Source organism: Vombatus ursinus, unplaced genomic scaffold (assembly GCF_900497805.2).
Source record: "Vombatus ursinus unplaced genomic scaffold, bare-nosed wombat genome assembly UNPS02015255.1, whole genome shotgun sequence".
Lineage (NCBI taxonomy): Eukaryota > Metazoa > Chordata > Mammalia > Diprotodontia > Vombatidae > Vombatus > Vombatus ursinus.
In genome coordinates, this window is record NW_020955033.1 from 38910142 (window position 1) to 38934356 (window position 24215).

The window sequence follows — 24215 nt, forward strand, 5'->3', positions numbered from 1 at the left end:
CTGCCTTGCTTTCCTCACTTGTAAAATAGGAAAAATGGTAACATCTAACTCACAAGTTTGTTGTGAGGAGCAAATGAAATAATACTTGTAAAGGACTTAGAATAGTACCTGGCATATAATAGGTACTTAATAAACTCTTATTTCCTTCCTTCTTTCCCTAGTCCCAGGCTCCCCAGAGCCCATCTTGACAACTTACACTGTGTGGATGAAATGGAAGTAACCAACTCTATTACTACCAGTAAGAGGAAGGGCCAGCCACCAGTCCTCTTAAGGTGCTCCATTCCTTACTCTGGCCTTCATTCCTGCCTTGCCCTATGCCCTCCAAAACTCAAGCATTGTAATCTGATAGCTAATATAACCTAGGGATCCATGAACTTTGCCATTTGCTCCACTGATGTAACTTTAGAACTTCTAGACCTTTCTATCTGCCCTGCACCTTAATTTCCTATCATGTCTCCCCCAATTTTTCTGTGAGCTCTTTGAGAATAATGACTATATCAGTTTTGTTACCAGTATCTCCAGTGCTTAGAACATTTCTTGGCACATAGTAAGGACTTAATAAGTGCTTTTTCATTCATTCATTCAGTTCCATTCATATTAGTCTGTTGAACATAGGCTATCTTCCAAATTTGCAGTGCACCTAAATTAAAATCTCTTCAAAAGGGGAAAAAATATAAAGACATGTGCTTTAAAAAAAAATCACCTACTAATGATTCTAAAATCATCCTCTGGGACAGCAACATCTGATGGCAGTGTCGGCAGCAGGAGACCACAAGAAATAGTACACAGATTCATAGGCCTATAAAGAGCCCTGCAAAGAAGCTTCACCATGTCTAAGGGTAAATTCTTGAGTACCCCCATGGAAGAGAGAAAAGGACTTCTATAGACCAGGAACTGAAGCACTGGGTCTGGATACTTCTATTTTAAGAGCCTTCCAGAAGGGATGACAGCTCATGAGACATCTTCCAGAGGAAAGAAATAAGAAAGATTGGAAGAGGTATTGTCAACAAATAAACAGGAAACTGGAAAATCTTGACTAGTAGGTTAAATGCTTCCACTAAAGAATCAAGGTAAAGGTTTCTCTTTGATTTCCCAACTTCAAAAGACATGGAGGGTATAGTGGAAGCAGTACACTTAGCCCTGAAAGGGAAAGATATGCTTGTAGACCAGGGAATGACAGAGTAAGCAGGATGACTCATAGAACATAAAACATAAAGGCTAAAGAAGCATTGGAACTAGTGGGTGAAGCCGGGATGGCAGATTAGAGGTAACCCAGCTGCACTCTCTCAACACTCCCCTCCAAACAACTTCAATACATACATAATTAAATTAATTAATAAATTAAATTAAATTTATAATACCTCAAATAAAATTTTAGAATGGTAGAGCCAACAAAGGTTAGGGTGAGACATTTTTCTGACCTATGAAAACTTGGCAGGTTTGCAGGAGAAGTTTGTGACACTGGGGTGGAAGCCTGTATGGAGCCCACATATACACAGGCAGCAACAGCATTCTCAGCACCAGCAGCAACTTTGGGAGTTCTCAGCACATGTATGATAAAGGGGTCAAATAACTGGTCAGAAAGAGATTACAGGGTGCCTTTACTGGTACTGGGTATAGCTGGCACTGATTAGCAACTCTATTGCGCATAAGCAGTTTAGGGTCAGAGTTTCAGGGTGAAGAGGAGCACTGGATCAGTCACAAGGCAGCAGGGACTCTGGAGAACACTAGCATATGTGGCTACAGTGGACCAGGGGTCCTGCCTTGCAAAGAGAGTGCAGACCAGGAGAATAGTGACCACAGTCTTCCAGGATCGCACCACCTTGGAAGCACCAAAAATTTGCAGACCTCCAGAACTAGCTCTAAAAAGAGCAGAATGAAAAAACCTGAGGCCCTAAGATACTGTGGCCCTAAGGCAGTATCTTCCCACCTCCAGGTGAGCAGAGCACAAATTTAACATGAAATTCAAAATTTTAAAAATAGCCTGGAAAAATGAACAAACAATAACAAAAATAATTTGATTATAAAAAAGCTACTGCAGTGACAGGAAAGACCAAGACATAAACTCATAAGAAGAAGGCATTATGAAAATAGAAGCCTCAAAGAAAAATGCTAATTGATTTCAAACCTAATAAGAATTTGTGGAAGAGTTAAAGAAAGAAATGAGAGTTGTAGAGAGAAAAATTGGGAAAAGAAATGAGAGTGATGCAAGAAAATCATGAAAAGAGAATTAACAGCTTTGCAAAAAAAGGCACAAAAATATTAAAGAAAATAACACCTTAAAAACATAATTTCCCTAATGGTAAAAGAGATGTACAAATTCCCTGAAGAAAATGATTCCTTTAAAAGTAGAATAGGCCAATTGAAAAAAGAGGTGTAAAAATTTACTGAAGAAAAGAACTCCTTAAAAACAGAATTGGCCAAATGGGAAAAGAGGTACAAAATCTCACTCAAGAAAATAATTCCTTAAAAATTAAATTTGGACAAGTGGAAGCTAATGACTCCACAAGACATCAAGAAACAATAAGACAAAGTCAAAGGAATAAAAAAAAATAAAAGAAAATGTGAAATACCTTATTGGAACAATAACTGTCCTGAGAAATAGATCAAGAAGAGATAATTTAAGAATTGTGAGACTACCTGAAAGGCATAATCAAATAAAAAGCCTAGACATCATATTTCAAGAAATTATCACAGAAAATTTCCCCAATATCTTGGAACCTGAGGGCAAAATAAACATTGAAAGATTCCACTGATCACTTCCTGAGAGAGATTCCAAAATTAAAATTCCCAGGAATATTATAGTCAAATTCCAGAACTCCCAGGTCAAAAAGAAAATACTTGAAACAGTCAGAAAGAAATAATTCAAATGTTGTAGAGCCACAATCAGGATCACACAAGAGTTAGTGGCTTCCATGTTAAAGAAGTGGAGGGCTTGGAATGTGATATTTCAGAAGGCAGAGGAGTTAAGGTTACAATATGCTACCCAGCAAAATTGAGTACAATCCTTAAGGAGGAAAAAATGGATATTTAATGAAATAAAGGAATTTCAAGCATTCCTGGTGGAAAGATCAAAGCCAATAGAAAATTTGACATTACAACACAAGGCTCAAAAGAAGCATAAAAAGGTAAATATGAAAGAGTAATCATAAGGGTCTCAATAAAGTTTAACTATTTACATTCCTGTATGAGAGGCGATATCTGTTACTCCCAAGAACTTTATCATTATTAGGGCAGTTTAAAGGAGGTTGCATAGACAGAAGGCATGAATGTGATTCAATTAAGTTGAAATGATCTCACAAAAAATGAAGGGGTGAAAAAGAAGGATGCACGGGGGGAGAAAGGATAAATGGGGAAATTTTTTCTCATATAAAAGAGGCACTCAAAGAGTTTTTACAGCGGAAGGAATAGTGTGGGGCATGGCAGGCAATGCTTGAACCTCCCTCTCACCAGAATTGGTTCAAAGAGGGAAAAATATATGTATGTGTGTATACACATACACACACACACACGCACACACACTCAACTGTGTATAGAAATATAACTTACCCAAGAGGGAAATAGGAGGCAAAGGGGATAACAGAAGGGGAGGAGAACAAGGGAGGACAAATTAAGGGAGGCAGGGATTAGAAGCAAAACAGACTTTTGAGGAGACAGGGTAAATGAAAAAGGAGGAGGAGGAGAAGGAGAAAGAGAAGGGGAAGAAGAAGGGGAAGAAGAAAATGGGATGGAGGGGAATCCACAGTAATCATAACTGTGAATGTGAATGGTATGAGCTCACTCATAAAATGGAAGCAGATAGGTGGGTGTATTAGCAACCAGAATCCAACAAAATGTTGTTTACAAGAGACACACTTGAGCCAGAAAGACACACATACAGAATTAAAATAAAGAGCTAGAGCAGAACCTATTATGCTTCATCTGGACTAAAAAAAAAAATGTAGGTGCAGCAATCATAATCTCAGACAAAGAAAAAGCAAAAACAGACCTAATTAAAAGGGATAATCAGGGAAACTATATTTTACTAAAAGGTACTATAGACAATGAATATCAATTTTTTACAGTATTTATATGGTAAAACCTCATTTTTCAAATGTATACTGAGTATAAAACTGAGTCAAATTTATAAAAATAAGAGTCATTCCCCAACTGATAAATGGTCAAAGGATATAAACATGCAGTTTTCAGAAGAAAAGCTATCTGTAGTCATATAAAAATATTCTAAATTAGTGTATGAGGGAAAAATAGGCACACTAATGAATGTTGGTGGAATAGTGAACTGGTACAACCATTCTGGAGTCCAATTTGGAACTAGGTGAACAGGGCTATAAAACTATGAATACTCTTTAACCCAGCAATACCCCTAGAGGGTCTATATATCAAAGAGATCAAAGAAAAAGGAAAAGGACCTATATGGAGAAAAATATTTATAGAAGTTCTTTTTGTGGTAGCAAAGAATTGTAAACTGAGAGGATGTCCATCAATTTATCAACTGGGAAAGACTTAGATACTTTGATCAAGACAATAATCCAAGATAAATTAAAAGGACTCATAATGAAAAATGTTATTTTTCTCCAGAGAGAGAACTGATGAACTGAGTGCGTGCAGGTTGAAACATACTTTTTCCCATTCTTTAGGGTTTTTTTTTGCTCTTTTTGCAATATGATTAATACAGAAATATGTTTTGCATCACTTCATATGTACAATTGCTATCATATTGTTTGCCTTCTCAATGAAAGGGGGAAATGCAAGAGGGAGGAAAAGAATTTAGAACTCAAAATTTTTTTAGATGAATGTTAGAGGAAAATGATAAATATTGGAGAAGATGTTTCTACCATCGTATTTTCCAGTTTTCCCAGCAGTTTTTGTCAGATAGTGAGTTCATATCCCAGAAGATGGAGTCTTTGGGTTTATCAAACTGTAAATTACTATAGTCATTTACTACTGTGTCTTGTGTACCTAACCTATTCCACTGATCAATCACTCTATTTCTTAGCCAGTACCAAATAGTTTTGTTGGTTGCCGCTTTATGATATAGTTTTAGATCTGGTGTGGCTAGGCCACTTTTCTTTGCTTTTTTTCCCATTAATTCCCTTGACATTCTTGATCTTTTGTTCTTCCAGATGAATTTTGTTATTTTTTCTACCTCTATAAGATAATTTTGGTAGTGTGATTGGTATTGCACTGAATAAGTAAATTAATTTGGGTAGAATAGTCATTTTTCTTATATTAGCATGGCCTACGTATGAAAAATTATTATTTTTCCAATTGTTCAGATCTCACTTTATTTGTGTGAAAATTGTTTTGTAATTGTGTTCATATAGTTCCTGAGTTTGTCTTGGCAAGTAGACTCCCAAATATTTCATATTGTCTATAGTTATTTTACAAAGGAATTTCTCTTTCTATCTCTTACTGCTGGACTTTGCTAATAATATATAGAAATAGTGATGATTTGTGTGGATTTATTTTATATCCTGTAACTTTGCTAAAGTTCTTCATTCTTTCAAGTAGTTTTTTAGTTAATTTTCTAGGATTTTCTAAGTATATCATCATATCTACAATGAGTGATAGTTTTGTTTCCTCATTCCTATTATAATTCTTTCAATTTCTTTTTCTTCTCCTATTGCTAAAACTAACATTTGTAATACAATATTGAATAACAGAGGGGATAATAGGCATTCTTATTTCACTCCTGATCATATTGGGAAAGTGTCTAGCTTATCCCCATTATATATAATGCTAGTTGATAACTTTAAATAGATATTTCTTATCATTTTAAGGAAAACTCCACTTAAGTCTTATGTTCTCTAGTGTTTTTAATAGGAATTGATGTTGTATTTTGTTTAAAAAAAAAAGCTTTTTCTGTATCTACAATCATATGATTTCTATTAGTTTTGCTATTGATGTGGTCAATTTTGTTGATAGTTTTCCTAATATTGAACCAGCCTTGAATTCCTGGTATAAATGCCGCTTAGTCTTAGTGTATTATCCTGGTGATAAATTGCTGTAATCTCTTTGCTAATATTTTATTTAAAATTTTTGCATCAATATTCATTAGGGAAATTGGTCTATAATTTTCTTTCTTTGTTTTGGTTCTTCCTGGTTTAGGTATCAGCACCATATTTGCATTATACAAGGAATTTGGTAGGACTCCACTTGTTTTTCCAAATAGTTTTTATAGTATTGTAATTAATTGTTCTTTAAATATTTGGTAGAATTCACTTGCAAATCTATCTGGCCCTAAAAATTTTTTCTTAGAGAATTAATTGATGGCTTGTTCAATTTCTAAAATGGGTTTAAGTATTTTATTTCCTCTTCTGTTAATCTGGGCAATTAATATTTTTGTAAATATTGATCCATTTCACTTAGATTATATTTATTAGCATACAGTTGGGCAAAATAGCTCCTCATTATTTCTTTAATTTCCTCTTCATTGGTGGTGAATTAATTCATTATTTTCATTTTTGATACTTGTAATTTGGTTTTCTTCTTTCTTTTTAAAAATCAAATTAACCAAAGGTTTATCTTTTTATTGTTTTTAATAAAACCAGTTCTTAGTGTTATTCAATAGTTTTCTTACTTCAAATTTTATTGATCTCCCCTTTGATTTTCAGAATTTCTATTTTGCTATATAATTAGGAAATTTTAATTTGTTCTTTTTCTAGCCTTTTTAGTTGCATGCCCAATTCATTGATCTATTCTTTTTCTATTTTATTCACATAAATATTTAGAGGTATAAAATTCTCCCTTAGCACTGCTTTGGCTGCATCCCATAAATTTTGGTGTGTTGTCTCATTATTGTCATTCTCTTTCATGAAATTATTGTTTCTATGATTTGTTGTTTGATCCACTCATTTTTTAGGATTATTAGATTATTTAGTTTCCAATTAATTTTTAATCTATCTTTCATAGCCATTTATTACATATAAATTTATTGCATCATGATCTGAAATGGATGTATTTAATATTTCTGCCATTCTGCATTTGATTGTCAGGTTTTTATGCCCTAATACATGGTCAATTTTTGTGTAGGTGCCATGTGCCACTGAGAAAAAGGTATATTCCTTTCTATCCCCATTCAATTTTCTCCAGAGGTCTATCATATCTAACTTTTCTAAAATTCTATTCATTTCTTAAATTCTTTCTTGTTTATTTTGTAGTAAAGATTTATCTAGTTCTGAGAAGGAAAGGTTGAGGTCCCTCACTAGTATAGTTTCACTGTATTTCTTATTGCAACTCAGTTAACTTCTCCTCTAAAAATTTGGATGCTATACCACTTGGTGCATATATGGTTAATATCGAAATTACTTCACTGTCTATGGTACCCTTTAGCAAGATATAGTTTCCTTCCTTGTCTCTTTTAATTAGATCTATTTTTGCTTTTGCTTTGTCTGAGGTCAGGATTGCTACCCCTGCTTTTTGTTTTTAAGTTCAGTTAAAGCATAATATATTCTGCTCCAACCTTTTACCTTTACTCTGTATGTTTCTTTCTGCTTCAAATGTGTTTCTTGTAAACAATATGTTATAGGATTCTGTTTTTTTTTAATCCACTCTGTTATCCACTTCCATTTTATGGGAGAGTTCATTCCATTCATATTCACAGTTATGATTACTAATTCTGTATTTCCCTCCATCCTATTTTCCCCATTTATACTTTTCTCTCTCCTTTCCCTCTGTACCTTCTCACCAGTGTTTTGCTTCTGACCACCACCTCCCTCAAACTTCCCTCCCCTTCTGTAAGCCCCACCTTCCCTTTTTTCCCTTTTCCCCTACTACTTCTGCCCTCCCTTCTATCTATCCCCCTACCTTTTCTTTCCCCTTTCCACTCCTACTTCTCTACTGGGTAAGATAAATTTCTATACCCAACTAAGTGTATATATTATTCCCTTTTTGAGTCAAATCCAATGAGAGTAAGGGTCAAACAATGCTCCCACCATCCCTTCTTTCCCTCTACTATAACAGTCTTTTGTGCCTCTTCATGTGATGTAATTTACCCTATTCTGCCTCACCATTCTTCTTCTCCCTGTACAATCTTTTTTTCCCCATTCCTTCATTTTTTTTGTATTACCACATAAAAATCAACTTATAGACACACCTTCTGTCTATGTATATGTCTTCTAACTGTCCTAATAAAGATACAGTTCTCAAGAGTTACAAGTATCATCTTCCCACATAGGGATGTCAATAGTTTACCTTTATTGAATAACATTTTTTTCTTTCCTGTCTACCTCTTTATGCTTTTATTGAGTCTTGAATTTGAAGATCAAATTGTCTGTTCAACTCTGGTCTTTTTGTCAGGAAAGTTTCCTATTTCATTGAATATCCATCTTTTCCCCAAAAAAAGATTATGCTCAGTTTTGCTGGATAGTTGATTCTTGATTGTAATTCAAGCTCCTTTACCTTCCAGAGTATCACATTCCAAGCCCTCTGATCCTTTAAAGCTTATGTAATCCTGGCCATGGCTCCCTAAGACAATTTCAAAAGATTCAAGGTAGAATATGTTATCCACATCCAGAGAAAGAATTGTGGAGTCTGAATACAAATTGAAGCATGCTATTTTTCCTTGTTTTTTTTTTCTTTCTCATGGTTTTTCCCTTTTTTTCTGATTCTTCTTTCACAACATGACTAATGCAGAAAAATGTTTAATATGATTGTACATGTATAGCCTGTGTCAGATGCTGCCTTGGGGAGGGGTGAGGGAGGGAGAAAAAAAATTTGGAATTCAAAATCTTATGAAAGTGAATGTTGAAAACTATATTTACATGCAATTGAAAAAAAAAACCAAAATACTGTTAAGGAAAAAAATGAAAGGGATTCCCACAGGACTGAAGGGCATTTTGTAATTTTCTTCAGTGGGTTGCTACAGCCATAAATATCTTCACCAAGTGGACCAAAAGGTGGCAAGTCTTTCTGTACTTAGCTAGATTGGTCTCCACAAAGCAGATATAATCCACTCCTGAGATCACATACAAGGATTTTCCAGCTAGATGAAATCTACTAGAGCTTATACTTGCCTGACATAGTCTTTGAGACCACCAGGTCATCTCCATGCCACAGTGAAACATCAGAGTAATATTTTGTGGAAGTCTCTGAGGCAAAAGGAAGACTACACCAATGACAGCAAGATGGGTAGAGCCACTTTTTTTAGAGTCTTGGACATTACTGGGATGGTGTCTTGCTTCTGCTACAGAAACAATCAGTCATTAAAGGTAAGATTACCAAGATTTAAAATGCTAAAGATTTAATAGTAGCTTGTTATCAGTTTCCCTACAGATTTCTTGGCCTAAACACAAACCTTACATATCCAGGCAATGTGATTAATATTGTACAGGAACATATCACCACTAATAGTTATAAGTAGCCAAATATAGAATTGTAAACTCCCAATGGCCAGACCATCATGACATAAATATGACTCTGTTTGATTTTGTGGAAGATATGTATAAGTAGAAATATGGATAAAAGAGTTCATTAGATATGCATTCCCCTGCAAGGAGTAGAGTAGACCCTTCCTGTAAGACAATTGCTCTTACCAGATTTAAGGGTTTCAGTTTTGCTGGAATATGTAGGGGGTAAAGAAATTCAGGCAGGGCTGTATTTCTGTAAAGTTCTCTGCTTAAGAGAATATACTGGGCTTGACACCTAACTGACTCTCCATATTATGGTTTTCTGAATAGAATACAGGTCCACTATTTCTGGCAAATGGGTATATATTTCAAGATTAAGCTAACTAAGAAAATAGTATACATTGAATTTGACAGTGGTTCTTTTTGAAGGCTGATGGCAGGTGATTAATATTCAAATGGTCAGTTAGAACAATAATTAGATATATTAGGTAGAGTAGCCAGCCTTGAATACTCTATTGATAGCTTATTTCCATGGATAGGGGTTACTTTGCAGAAGTCTTAAATGACAAATGCAGGTAGATAAAGGTTCAAACTGAAAGAAGTATTCTCATAATAATATTGAAGGCAAATAATTCTCTGAAATAGCTGTTGACTATTGGATATGCCAAGACTGGGGGCATATATAACTCTAAATTTCATGAAAGCATTTTCCAACTGAAAGAATCTGATTTCTGTAAGTCAGCAAGGGATGTCTTTCAGGAGAATTATTTAAATGGTAATAAGAGCTGCTCCAAACCCCAACCTTGCTGTAGGTCTTCTGGATTTCTGGGTACTTCCCGTGGTGGCTCAGTTGCCACCTAAGCATGACTCCATTGGTACCCCCTGCAAGCTTATTACATGTCCCAGAAATTCTATTTATTTCTGGAAAAATTGGCATTTCTCCTTATGTATAGACCTGATATTCTTAGAAGCAGGATAGCATGATCCAGACTAATTATTATGCTCATTTTCTCATGAAGATATTAATATGTCATTCACATAGGTCATAATTACCTGACCCAGAAGCTCATGAAAGATGATGTTCTTGAGTATCTGGAAAATAGCAAGGACCTTATGCATACCAAATAAATTATGGACTATTTAAATAGGTCTTACTAGGTCTGAAATATAGTTTTCTATTTGCATTTATGTTTGTATATCAAACTATCTGCCCTTGCAAGGAATGCCACCAACCAGATCAGGTAATTTGTGGTATGTAATACTGATAGTTATCAGGGGTGGTGTTCAGGTCTAGGGAGTTAATATTGTGGCTAAACTAAGTGCACAACCAAAGAAGATATCATTGTATTTATGTCTCTAAAATGTCCAAGAAAGCGAGGGTTTCTCACCTGATCAGAGTAAAAGAGCCAGGTGGGTTTAAAGATCACTTAATGTCTATTTCTTTCTCTGTGTCTTTTATATGTGTCTACCTCAAATTTCTTAGTTATAATCCAGGAACTTTCCTTGGTCAGTAACATTGTCATGGCTTCTCCTATTTCTCCTGGAGAGATTCCCAATGTCAAAAGTTGACTTTGAACAGGACCCATTTCCACCAAAATCTAAAATTCCAGGCTTTGGCAGAAATACCAGCCTGCAAAAAGCTCACCTAAAGAACTTGCCAAGAGTACTAATAAGGCAGATAGAGTATGAGACAGCTTATCATATTAGTTCAGGAAGTCACCAGACCTCCGTATTAAGATACTCTCCAGGTCCACAGTGTAATGTTTTCCGTAGCCACCTGCTCAAGTATCTTATTCATCAAAACATTAAATTCTCACAACCATATTCTTATTCTAGAATCATGGTTGTTTAGCTTCTCATTTGAGCTCCATGATGTATGAGAACATAGCAGTGTGATAGAGATACAGAGTGATAGGAGATAATCTATCAAGAGTTAGCAGCTTGAAATCATACTTGGGAGTCATCAGATGCATGAGGTGAGAGTTGGGCAGCAACCAGGAGCAGAAACTAAAAATTATAGTTCATGGTTAAACTAGGAACATGAAGAGACATTATACTGAGGTTCCAGACAAAGTATGCATCAAGGAGTATGCTATTCAGGAGCAGTACATCGTAATAAACAAACAGTAATTGGTGTGGAAGGACTGAAAGAGTCAAAGACAACTTAGGATTGAAAATATCAGAATAATTAGTTTGAGTGTGGAAGCTTAGGCCCAATAGAAAATGACAGGTTTCTGTGCTCAGTTCATGTTCCATCGTGACATCTTTCAAATAATGTCCACCCACCCTGTAATCTCATGAAGCAACAGCAAGTTATTAGAAGCCATGATCTGGACATCTCTTTCTATTTTTACGGGACACATCAATACCATTCTTTAGATAGTAGTTCCTAGAAAATTGATTGTGGACATTTAAATTACTTGATGTAATACTTAGTGTAGTTTTGCAGTCCAGTAAAGAACACTATATTTGGACTCGAAATGCCTAAGTTTAAATTTCTGGAAATTCTGCCACTTATTAATTATGGGCCCTTGGACATGTCATTAAACCTTATCAGGCCTCAGTCAGTTTTCTCATGTGTAAAAATGGAAGGGTAGATTAGATGGTCTCTAACATTTAATGATTAAGGATCACAGAGCTAGGAAGGACATTATCTAGTCCAGTCCCATCATTTTACAAATGAGGAAACAGAGTCCATATAATTCATGCTTTCATCTAGTATCTTATAATATACCGTGTTCAGTCTTCTTAGTCATGTCCAACTCTTTGTGTCCCCATTTGGAGTATGCTTGGAAAAGATACTAGAACAGTTTGCCATTTCCTTCTCAAGCTCATTTTTACAGATGAGGAAACTGAGGCAAACAGGGTGAAATGAGTTGCCCAGGGTAACACAGCTAGTAAGTGTCTGAGGCTAGATTTGAACTCAGGGAGATGAATCATCCTGACTCTAGGCTTGGCACTCTGTCCACTGCACCCACATAATATGCCATAGTTGGACTCTAATGCAATGAATTTGCATCTCAAACACCACACTGCTCCTTTGTTCAGGCTCTCCCTCATCCCTGCAATGTTGTCCCTCCTCACTTCTCATTCCTGGAACCCCTGTTTCCTTCAAGATTCAGTACAGTGGCTACCTTATATGTGAGTCACTTCCTCATTCTACCCCCACACCTAGTGCTCTCTACCACTCCCTGAAATTCTTTGTTTTTGCCTCATCTGCTCAAGTAAATCTGAGATCTGTTGGATGTGGATTTCCTTCCAGTTTTTAGATCATGACCCATCCTCTATCTTCGATACTGGGGGTCCACTCAATGTTTTGGGGGAACTTATTTACTTTCTTTTAACATCTAAAGGAGACCTGTGTATGATATGGCTTGTGCATTGGTTATCAGTTGATGTTTTGAATTTTCTTATCAGTGTATGTGTTGTTTCCCACTTTTGAATACAAAGTCTGTAAAGGCAAGGAATATTTTTTTTCTCTTTGTATTCTCAATGCATAGAGCATAGTAGGTCATTAATAAATGCTTGATTTGAAATGAATTCATTTAATGACTACAAATTATTTTCCCATTGACAACTCTAATTTGGATAGCACTCCCACAGGTCTGGTTCATGTCAATCAGTCAGGCAATAAACAAGAAGTGCCTACTCTGTGCCAGGCACTATGCTAAACACTAGGATCCAAAGAAAGCCAAAAGAGAGTCTCTTTAAGGAGCTCACTGTCCATTGGGGAAAACAATATGCAAATAAATAAGGACAAGTAAGATATATACAGGACAAATTGGTAAAATTCAGAGAGAAAACATTAACACAAAAGGAGATAAGGAAAAGGTGGGATTTTATTGGAATCCTGAAGGAAACCAGGGAGGTCAAGAAGCAAAAATGAGGAAGGAAAGAGTACCAGGCATGGACAGCCAGTGGAAATGCTCAGTCAGGAGATGGAGTGTCATGTTAGAACACCAAGGCCAAAGTCACTGTATTGCAGATTACTTAGCAGTAAGTAAAGTATATAATAAAAAAACTGGAAAGTTTTAGTTGGACTAGGAAGGGAATTTTTTATTTTACTCTTGAAGTTAGAAGGAGCCACTGCAATTTATTGCATAGCAGACTTGTACTTTAGGGAAACCATTTCTGTAGCTGAATGGAGACTGGCCTGGAATAGAAAAAGATGTGGCATGCAGATCAATCAGCAAGCTACTCTAATAGTCCAAATTGTTAGACTACGAGGAGATGAGGGCCTGTAAACCACGGTGGCAGCGGTGTTAAAGGGGAGAAGGGAGTGCATGTGAGATATTTTAAAAGTAAAGTTGGAAGAACTTGGTAGATCAGAAATGGGTGATGAGAGAGTAAAGTCAATGATGATACCTAGGTGACTGGAAGGATGATGATACCCTCAACAGTAAACAGTGAGGTTAGAGAGAGGAAAGGGTTGGGGGGAAAAGACACAGAGTTCAGTTTTGAACTTGTTGAGTTTAAGATGTTTATAGGGTCTCCAGTTCAATATGTCCAATGGGCAGTTGGAGATGTGAGAGGTTAGGGCTGGATAACTAGATTTTATCATCATTGGCATAGAGATGTCATTGCTTTCAACTCCATCCAGTTTCAACAAGTATTCACAGATTGACTTCAGGGTGTGAGAGTCACTTGATTTATTTCTACTCACCAACCCGAAGTCAGTCTCTGCACTCCTCTTTGTCTTTTGTGTTGGTGACATAATGCTAAAGTATTAAAAACATATATTTAAGACATCTAAGTTTTTAAAACATCAGACTTTTTGCTTTGCCAATTGAACAGAGAATATTTGTAATGGCACCAGCTAAGGTCTATGGCTCAGTAAATATGTCATACAAGAGGAATCAAGCAACATGAAGGGAAGAGGGCAAAATCTCACCAAAAAATCTTTATCTCTAAATCTCTCATCACTCTTAAATGACCATTTTGTTGAAAGCAATCGCAAACTGTGGTGAGACTTACTGATTTTGGCTGCATGCCCAGTAGGTTTGAGGTGAGTCCATTAATCAATCAGCCAAACACTGAATGCAGGCTTTTGATTTTTTTCAGACCAATCCTGGGAGAAGGAAACTGGGAAGTGGAGCACAGAGGGCTTTCACCTTATCATGTTTTTCGTTCTTTTTTCCTTTCATGGGTCCATGGGGTCACATGGCTTCTGTGGTGCCAAACCAAGAACACTGGGGCATATTTGTTCCATGCTGTAATAATTCACTGTTTGGCCTGCTAGGAGAAATTTGTATTCTGCTCTTTCAGCCTTCTGTGTGGTTTGCTACATCACCGAAAAATCTTAAATGCTGCATTTAATTGACCAGACAATTTATTTCTTCATTTTTAATGTGAATCCTAAGAGGCAAAACCACCTCGGAAAGAAGAAATGACATTTGTTCTGCAAGGCATTGGTTTGTTATTTTATTTTTTCCCCACAGAATTACACCAAGGAGTTTACTTTGACTATTTTGGGACCATTAAAAAAAATATTTATATTTGCTTTGTTTTTCAGAAGCCATTAGATGACCCTAACCTATGTTTGATTGGTTAAAGGAAGCTATAATACATAATAACCTTCATTTTTTATTCCTACATCAGGAATTGACTTGAAATAACAAGAACTCACATCCATATAGTTCATCTACATATCATGGTCCAACCTCCACCTCCAACTTAACACTGAAGCCCCTGTCCTGGGGCCCAGGACTTCTCACTGGTGAGACTTCATGATTTCTAGGCTGACCCAGACCACTATTGTCTCTCAGTCATCTTCAGGTCATTTACCTCAATGCTACGGTTTTCCACTGCTATCTCTGGGAACAACAATCAAATCAACACATGTTGTTTGCCTTTGGTTTTCGAAGAAGACCAATGACATCATGGATGATGTCTTGACTCAGCATGAATTGGATTTAAGTGAGGCAGAGTTGCACAAAATCATAAATCTCACTCTTTCTTCTAGACTTATCAAAATCCAGGGGCAAGAAAAAAGTCAGCATGACTTCTGATGGCCTGGGATGCAGAGGATGACCTTGGCACTCTGCAATGTCTGACTAAGCTTTAAGCATTCCACAGTGTCTGCTTAAGCCACATTCATGGCCATTAGAACAAATTTTTCTCATCTGCCCATTCCACCAGGGCAAGTCTTCACATGCTTGGGGTAGACACATCCTTAACTTATCAATAGATTTGTGGCTCATCAGTTACTCTCAACTAGATTTAATCTATCTGCTGGAAGGTTTACTAGGGTGGCTTTTCAGAGCCATAGGGGAGAACTGAGTGCCAGGTAGACATCAAAGATAGATGAGCAACTCTGAAAAGGGCTCAGCAAGGCATTACACCAGAAGTTCTGGTCGTCCTTGAACATCTATACATTCCAAATCAATGGTAAGACTACAGGAAAGATTGTTGCAATCAATTTATCTATGAATACATTCATCATTTCTGTGGCTTCCCTAAATAAAACATTCTCCAGGCTGTCATTCTTGTATACGTGTTCTCTACCCCATTAGAACCTAAGCTCCTGGAGGGCAAGGATTGGCTTGCTCCACTCACATAGCCACCACCTTAGTATATGCTCTAATCACCTTTTGCTGAGACTTTCACAATAGCTTGCTGATAAGTGAACCCTACTCCAATCTGTCCTTTACTCAGCTACCAATAGGATTTTGCTAAGGTATAGGACTGACCATGTCTCCCTCTAGCTTATTAAAATTCCAGTGGCTTCTCATCACCTCCATGATCAAATACTAAATCTTCCATTTGTCATTAAAATCCTTTCACAACCTGGACCCTTGCTACTTTTCTAGTCTTTCACTCCCTTCCAATAACTCTATGATCTAACTATACTCTTCTACCTATTATTCTTTATACATGAATATCATGCATTTGGGATGACTATTCCTCCATACTAGGACTGCTCTTTTCCCCAACCTCTGCCTCCTGCCTTCCTTCAAGAAAGCTAAAATGCCACTTCATACACAAGAAGTCTTTCCTGACACTTCCTCCTAAGAAACTGAACTTCATGTACATTGTATGCACTTTGCATGTGAATAGTTATTTGAAAGTTTTCTCTCCATTTAGAATGTGAGCTTAAGAGTATGAACTATGTTTTTGCCTTTCTTTATATGCTCAGCACCTAACACAGTGCCTGGCATGTAGAAAGCATTTAATAAATGCTTATTGACTGACTGACAAAAGGTTTTATATATTTACATCCACAGCATTTAGACCAATGTCTGGGACATAGAAATTATTTAATGGTTTTAATAGTATTTTATTTTCCCCAGTTACATGTCAAGAAAATTTTTAGCATTCACTTTTACAAGATTTTGAGCTTCAAATTTTTTCTTGCTCTATCCCTCCCCTCCCCTCTTCTGAAAATGATAAGCAGTTTGATATAGTTTTTACATGTGTTATCATGATATATTGCAGTAATTGCCTTGCTAGTATTTTCTTCAAAATTTTTGCGTTGATATTCATTAGGGAAATTGGTCTATCATTTTCTTTCTCTGCTTTAGCTCTTCTTCTTTTAGGTATCAGCACCATATTTGTGTCATAAAAGGAGTTTAGTAGGACTCATTCTTTACCTATTCACCTATTTTCCAAATAGTTTATATAGTATTAGAACTGTTCTTTAAATGTTTGGTGGAATTCACTCATGAACCCATCTGGCCATTGTGATTTTTCCTAGGGAGTTCATTAATAGCTTGTTCAATTTATTTTTCTAAAATGAGGTTATTTAGGTATTCTGTTTCCTGATCTTTTAATTTAGGTAATTTATATTTTTGTAAAAATTTATCCATTTTGCTCAGATTATCAGATTAATTAACATATAATTGGGCAAAATATTTTCTAATGATTGCTTTAATTTCTTCTTCATTGATGGTGATTTCACCCTTTTCATTTTTGATACTGGATATTTGGTTTTCTTCTTTCTTTTTTTAATCAAATTAACCAGTGGCTTATCTATCTTATTGGTTTTTTCATAAAACAAGCTCCTAGATTTATTAGCTAAATAGCTTTTTAATTTTTTTTCAATCTTATTAGTCTCACCTTTGATTTTCAGGATTTCCAATGTGGTGCTCAGTTGGGGATTTTTAATTTGCTTTTTCTGATTTTCTTTTAGATGCATGAACAATTCATTGATCTAGTCTTTTTTTTCCATTTTTTTGATGTAAGAGTTTAGAGAACTAAATTTTCCCCTAAGAACTGATTTGGCTGCATTCCATATATTTTGGCATGTTGTCTCATTGTTGTCATTCTCTTAGGAAATGATTCATTGCTGCCATGATTTGTTCTTTGACCCATTTATTTTTAGGATTAGATTATTTTGTTTCTAATTAATTTTTAATCTATATTGCCCATTGCTGAATTTATATTTTTAAATTTATTTTTATTGCATTATGATAAAAATACATTTATATTTTCTACCTTTTTACATTTGATTTTGAGGGTTTTATGCCCTATCACATAGTTAATTTTTGTGTACATGCCATGTGCTCCTGAGAAAAATGAATGTCCCTTTCTGTTCCCTTTCAGTTTTTTCCAAAGGTTTGTCACATCTAACTTTTCCAATATTTTATTTACCTCCTTAGTTTCTTTCTTGTTTATTTTTTGGCCAGATTAATTGAGTTCTGGGAAGTGACAGTTGAGGTCCCACACTAGTATAGTTTTGTTGTCTATTTCTTCCTGTAACTCACTTAACTCCTTTGATAATTTAGATGCTATACCACTTGGTGAATATATGTTTAGTATTGATATTGCTTCATTGTCTATGGTATCTTTTAGCAAAATGTAGTTTCCTTCCTTATCTCTTTTAATTAGATCTATCTTTGCTTTTAGTTTGGCTAAGATCAGGATTTCTACCTTGCTTTTTTTTTTTTACTTCAGCTGAACCACAATAGATTCTGTTCCAGCCCCTTACCTTTATTCTACATGTGTCTTTTTGCTTCCAAGTATGTTTCTTGTAAACAACACATTGTATTCTACTATCCCCTTCTATTTTATGGGAGAGTTCATCCCATTCACATTCATAGCTATGATTACTCCCTGTCCATTTCCCTCCATCTTATTCTTCCTCCTGTTCGTCCTCTCTCTCCTTTTACCCTTTTCCTCCTCACCAATGTTTTGCTTTTGTCTACCACCTTTCCTGATCTGCCCTTCCTTCTCTCAGTCCCCACCCCACCCCCTTACTTGATCTCCTCCCTTCCTACTTCCCCATCAGGTAAGATAGAGTTCTATATTCAACTAATTGTGTACAAGTCTTGTGCAATTCTGATTGTGACTTCCCAATATTTTAATTGTTTCTTTTTGGCCACTTATAGTATTTGCCCTTGACCTGATATTCTGTAATTTGGTTATAATGGTCCCTGGAGTTTTTATTTTGGGATCTTTGTCCTGAGAAGATCAGTGGATCCTTTCAATGCCTATTTTGCCCCCTGGTTCCAAGAAATCAAAGCAGTTTTCCTTGACAATTTCTTGAGAGATTCTGTCCAGGTCCTCCTTTTGATTATGGCTTTCAGTGGTCCATGATTCTGATATTTTCTCTCCTGGATCTATTTTCCAGCTCAGTTGTTTAAAATGAGATATTTTAAATTTCCTTCCATTTTTTAATTCTTTTGAATTTGTTTGATTGATTCTTAAGGTCTCATAGGGTCATTAGATTCCACTTGCCCAATTCTGACTTTTAAGGTGATGTTTTCCTCAATTAGCTTTTGTACGTTCTTTTCCATTCAGCCAATTGTAGTCTTTAAGGAGCTGTTTTCTTCAGTGAATTTTTGTATCTCCTTTCCATTTGACCAATTCTACTTTTTAAGCAGTTTTGCAAGCTGTTAACTCTTTTTTTTCCATAATTTTCTTGCATCACTCTCATTTCTTTTCTTAATTTTTCTTTTACCTCTCTTACATGATTTTTAAATTAAGCTCCTTGTTGAGCTCTTTCTTGAGTTCTTTCTGGGCTTGAGACCACTTCCCATTTTTCTTTGGGGTTTTGCCCATAGATGTTTTGACATTGGTGTCCTCTTCTGAGTTAATGTCTTGGTCTTCCTTCTCACCATAATATTTTCTATAATTAGATTCTTTTTTTCAGCCAAAGACAAGGTTTATTAGAACATTGATTAGAGTGAGCAAGATCTTTAGTGAGTCTGTGCTATTGGCTAGATTTTAAGAAATTAGATTCTTTTTTGTTATTTTTTTCTCATCTTTTTGGGGGTGGCTGGGGGAACTTTTTCCTTTTTTAAAACATGATTTCTGCTCCCAGTGTGGAAGGGGCTCTATCTCAGGCTTATTGTGCCAGTGGCTGCAGGTCCTGGCTGTTTACCTGGTGGTGCTACGCTGATGTTGGCCTGAGGCCCACAGGAAACCCTGGTGTGTGGTGCTATGTTGAGGGTGTGGGATTGGGGGGTGGCTGACACTGCTGGAGGCCATAGGGGTCTGACAGCTTACCTGGTGCTGATCTGGGGTCCTAGTGGTGGTGTTTGGCATGTGCTAAGGCCTGTTGAGGTTTTCCTGCATTTCCCTGGGGCTACACTGAAGTCTGATGAGGTCTGGCCATGCAGGGTGTCTGCTTGCCTGGGGCTGTGTTGAAGTACATGGAGGTTTGGCTGTTGGAGGATGCCTGCCCACCTAGGGCAAGGCTGATGCACATGGTGGTTCTCAGAGCTGGAGTCTGCCAGTTCCCCTGGCTATGCTAAGGCACATGGAGCTACTGGTGTTGGCATTTTCCTGCTCCACCACACTGAGGCTCAGGATCTCCCACAGGTTTGCTGAGGTGGGACTTGCTGGCTTGCTAGGGTGTTTCCTGTCCTGAACTGTGCTCCCCTGTTACCCAAGTGAGACAGACCTTTATTTCCAATCCTCCAAGTCTCCTGGGCTAAAAGACCACTCCCATCTTTCCACTGGCTCTCTTGTTCCAGGATTTCTTCTGGGGCACTATTTTATGGTTGTTTGGAGGTAAATATGGGAGAGCTACAGCAACTTACTGCTTACCCTGCTATCTTGGCTCTAGAAAGTCATTTAATGCTTTTAAATGCATCCATTCCTCACTCACAATACCCCTTGAGGTAGATGGTATAAATATTATTATTTTCATCTTATAGTTGAGGAAACTGAGACCCAGAGAAACAAAGTGAGTTGTCCATGGTCCTATAGCTCTCATGCAAGTGCAAATCATTAGGGATAAGTAATAATTTTCTATGATTTGATTTAATGATAGCAATAGTCATGCATGCATGCTTCTTCAGACCTTACCTAATTAAAACCATGATGAATTTTTTTCATTACCTTTGGGTGAAAGAGATGAGGGAAGGGCTAATTATTCCTCTTTCAGTTGACTACTGAATTTTATGCCATACACATATGTTTCATTACTCTCTTTGGTTGTGTTTTTTTTTATCTTGGGGTTTTAAAGAATTGATACTATTCAAAGAAAATATATAAAAGTTGCATTTTTTATAACTCCTTGAGTAGACAAACTATATTTTTGTCTTTTTGTACCACTAGCACTTAATACAGCACCTCTCACATAGTAACTGCTTAATAAATGATTGTCTACTGATTTATTAATGAGCACATATCAATGGTTATTAAAGATGTTGTAGCAACTGTTGGTCTGGGGAAGTTTAGAATTTTAAGGATAATTCGGGTCAGTAATGGAGGAAAAGCTGAGTTGCCCAGCTGGAACTGGCCAGCTGGGGTCTCCATTCAGGCAGCTCAGACTACTCATAGGTTGTGTTCCATGCTCATTCTTGAAGAGGACTATGACTTCAGGGAGATGATGATATGACTTGCAATTGACTTAAATTTGGGTGAGGGAGGGCTGTGCAAAGTCACCAGCCTCACTTTCTCCTCTGAAGCCATCTGGGTCCAGTGGCCAGATATCCATTGGGATGACTGGAGGTGGCTCAGGATGCAATGGGAGACTTTGGCCCTTTTAAGCTAAAGTCTTTTCAGGTTCTCACTTTGAGTGAGGCAATTCCCATTCCATCAATAGGCCACTTTAAGAAGGGATATCACCTCAAAAATATAAAATAAACTGGGAGGGGAAGGCCCTCAGGGTTGCTGGTCAAAAGAGAAACAGTTATGATTTATATTCATTCTGAGGCAGGAGGGCCCAAAAATAACCATTAAGTGGTACTTGGGCAGGGACCTATTGTTGTCCAATTCATAAGATACAGAGTGAATTAGGCTTAATACTTGGTCTTTGAGAAAGAAATCTAGCCAGTAAACCTCAAGTTAACTAGGCAGCTTTTGGCCATCAAAATTTACCTTCCTTTGAGCAGGATACCTTCAGGTAAGAGGGACAGGAGAGGAGAGGAGAGGAGAGGAGAGATCAGGTGGGGGGGAATAAAGCTGCAAATCATTTCATAAAGGAAAAATATTGTCATGCATAAGACAAACCAATACATTACTAAGTATTGAAAATGACATTTTTATGGAGGAAATCTTTTTATGCACAGCTATACCAAGACAATTGTCAGAATAGGTCCAGGTGGGCCTATAAAATCTTGACATCTTCACCAGAATATAAAACATCCCCCCAAAACTTGCTTGGGAGATTTTTTACTTACATTGGACTTAGAAGTCTTATCCTCATAAAGGGAATGATGAACTAATAAATGAGTTGATATAATGAGAAGGAGGATTGTTCTGAAATTAGAGAAATTTTCAAATTGAGGTAGAATACTGCAAAACAACCTTGATCCATTGTCATAAATCATGAAAGATTCAGAAGTTTATCTAAAAGATGAGATGGAGATAAACATGCTTGACCTGGAAATTGCCTGATTTCAGCCCCATTAAAACCCTAAAGATTATAATAAAGCCTAGACTTAGAAAAATGGACTGCTCAATTACCTTAATATACAATGTGGAGTATGATTCATGATGAAGAATTAAAGAATATGTGTAGAAAACTCAACACCACATTTTGTAAAAATAAGTGATTTCAGCAAAAAAGAGACCTTGCATATTAAAATTGTTTTAAGATATACAAAGTTTAAAAGTTTATCATATAAGTTAACATATTTAATTACTTTACTTTGTCCCAGTTAATTTATTACCCTTAAAATTTTAGAAAAAAATTTCCTTAGGCCACTCAAGCCTCCCAAGTAAACTAAATTTTCTTGAATGACTACAACTCATTTAGGTCATAGAATCTCCAGGAAGAGATTCTGTGAAAATAGTGTAAGGACTCTGTCATTTCAAGAGATTTTTCAAAGTCTCTGTGATCTACATGAGGAGAGTCTATCTAAACTGGGTTGTATATAGTTAAATATATGAGGTCTGTTTATCTATCTATCTATCTATCTAATCAAATATGTCATCTATCTATCAATCTATCTTTCATCTCTCTAATCTATCATCTGTCTACCCACCAGATGTCCCAATGTCTTAGTGTTGTTTTAATGCTACAAATTCATTCAAAAATCCTTTGAAACTTTACTTAAATTTCTTTCATATTTATTCACTTTTTTCATTTTGAATAACAAATTATAATTCTAATTTTAACAATATGGGGGCACCCTATAATTATGCATTACATGCACAAGAGTTTCTGGATGACACTTTCTTAGACAAGTAGATTGGTAGAGGATGTTCTATTGCTTGGCCTCCTTGGTCATCTGATGTAATTCCATTGAATTTTGCCTGTGGGATTACTTCAAAGCATCATTATTTAGATGATTTTAAACCTAGAATAACAAATGTTATCCTTTCAGTCACTGAGTAGCAGCTGATGAAAGTTTTTACAAAGTTCAAAATCAATTTGAGCAATGTATAACACAAGATGGTGGTTAATTTTAATTTTAATTAAAAATGTATCAACATTTAAAATAATTAACCTTCCAAATGCTGCTTTTGCAGATTTGTAGCTTTTAAACTTCTAAAGTTATTGTTTTAAAGTTGTACTGACTTTTTTAAATTCCCTGAATATAGAATATACGTGCCTATCTACATAGATGTATTGTTAACATTTCTGTGTTCATTCTATTACCCTACTCCTTCAAAGGAAGAATGCTTCATTTTTGGCTTTGTAATCATACCAGGCAGTCCAGGACCTAGCATATGATAGGTGCTTAATAAGTGCTTGTTGAATGATTGATAGAGGTGAAAATAAAAGATAAAGCAATTGTGATTACATTCAATTGAAAAGGTTTTGCAAGAACAGAAATAATGTAGATAGACTAAGAAAAAAATGGCCAAGTAAGGGAAAATTTTCTCATCACATATCTCTGATAAAAATCTAATATTTAGGGGCAGCTGGGTGGTGAAATGGGTAGAGCTCTGGCCTTGGAGTCAGGAGGACCAGAGTTCAAATCCAGCCTCAGACACTTTACTTGTTGTGTGACCCTGGGCAAGTCACTTAACCCTAACTGCCTCACCAAAAAGCAAAAACAAAAAGAAAGAAAGAAAGAAAGAAAGAAAGAAAGAAAGAAAGAAAGAAAGAAAGAAAGAAAGAAAGAAAGAAAGAAAGAAAGAAAGAAAGAAAGAAAGAAAGAAAAGGGTAGAAAAATTTCATTTAGGAGCAGCTAGGTTGTGCAGTGGATAGAGCAATTGCTCTGGAGTCAGGAGGAACCTGAGTTCAAATCCAGACTCAGACACATAACACTCACTAGCTGCTGTGTGACTCTGGGCAAATCACTTAACCCCAATTGCCTCACCAAAAAAAATTCCAATATTTAAGATACACAGGATGGCCCAAAAGTTGTAGTTCAGTTTTAAGGTAGATTAAGACTTCTGTGTCACTCTTTATAAGGAATTGACACAAATGCTAAGATCAAGGAAACCATTCTGTAATAGGTAAATAGTCAAATGATATAAAAATGTTTTCCTGAGGAAGAAATCTGAAATATCAACAATAGTATATAA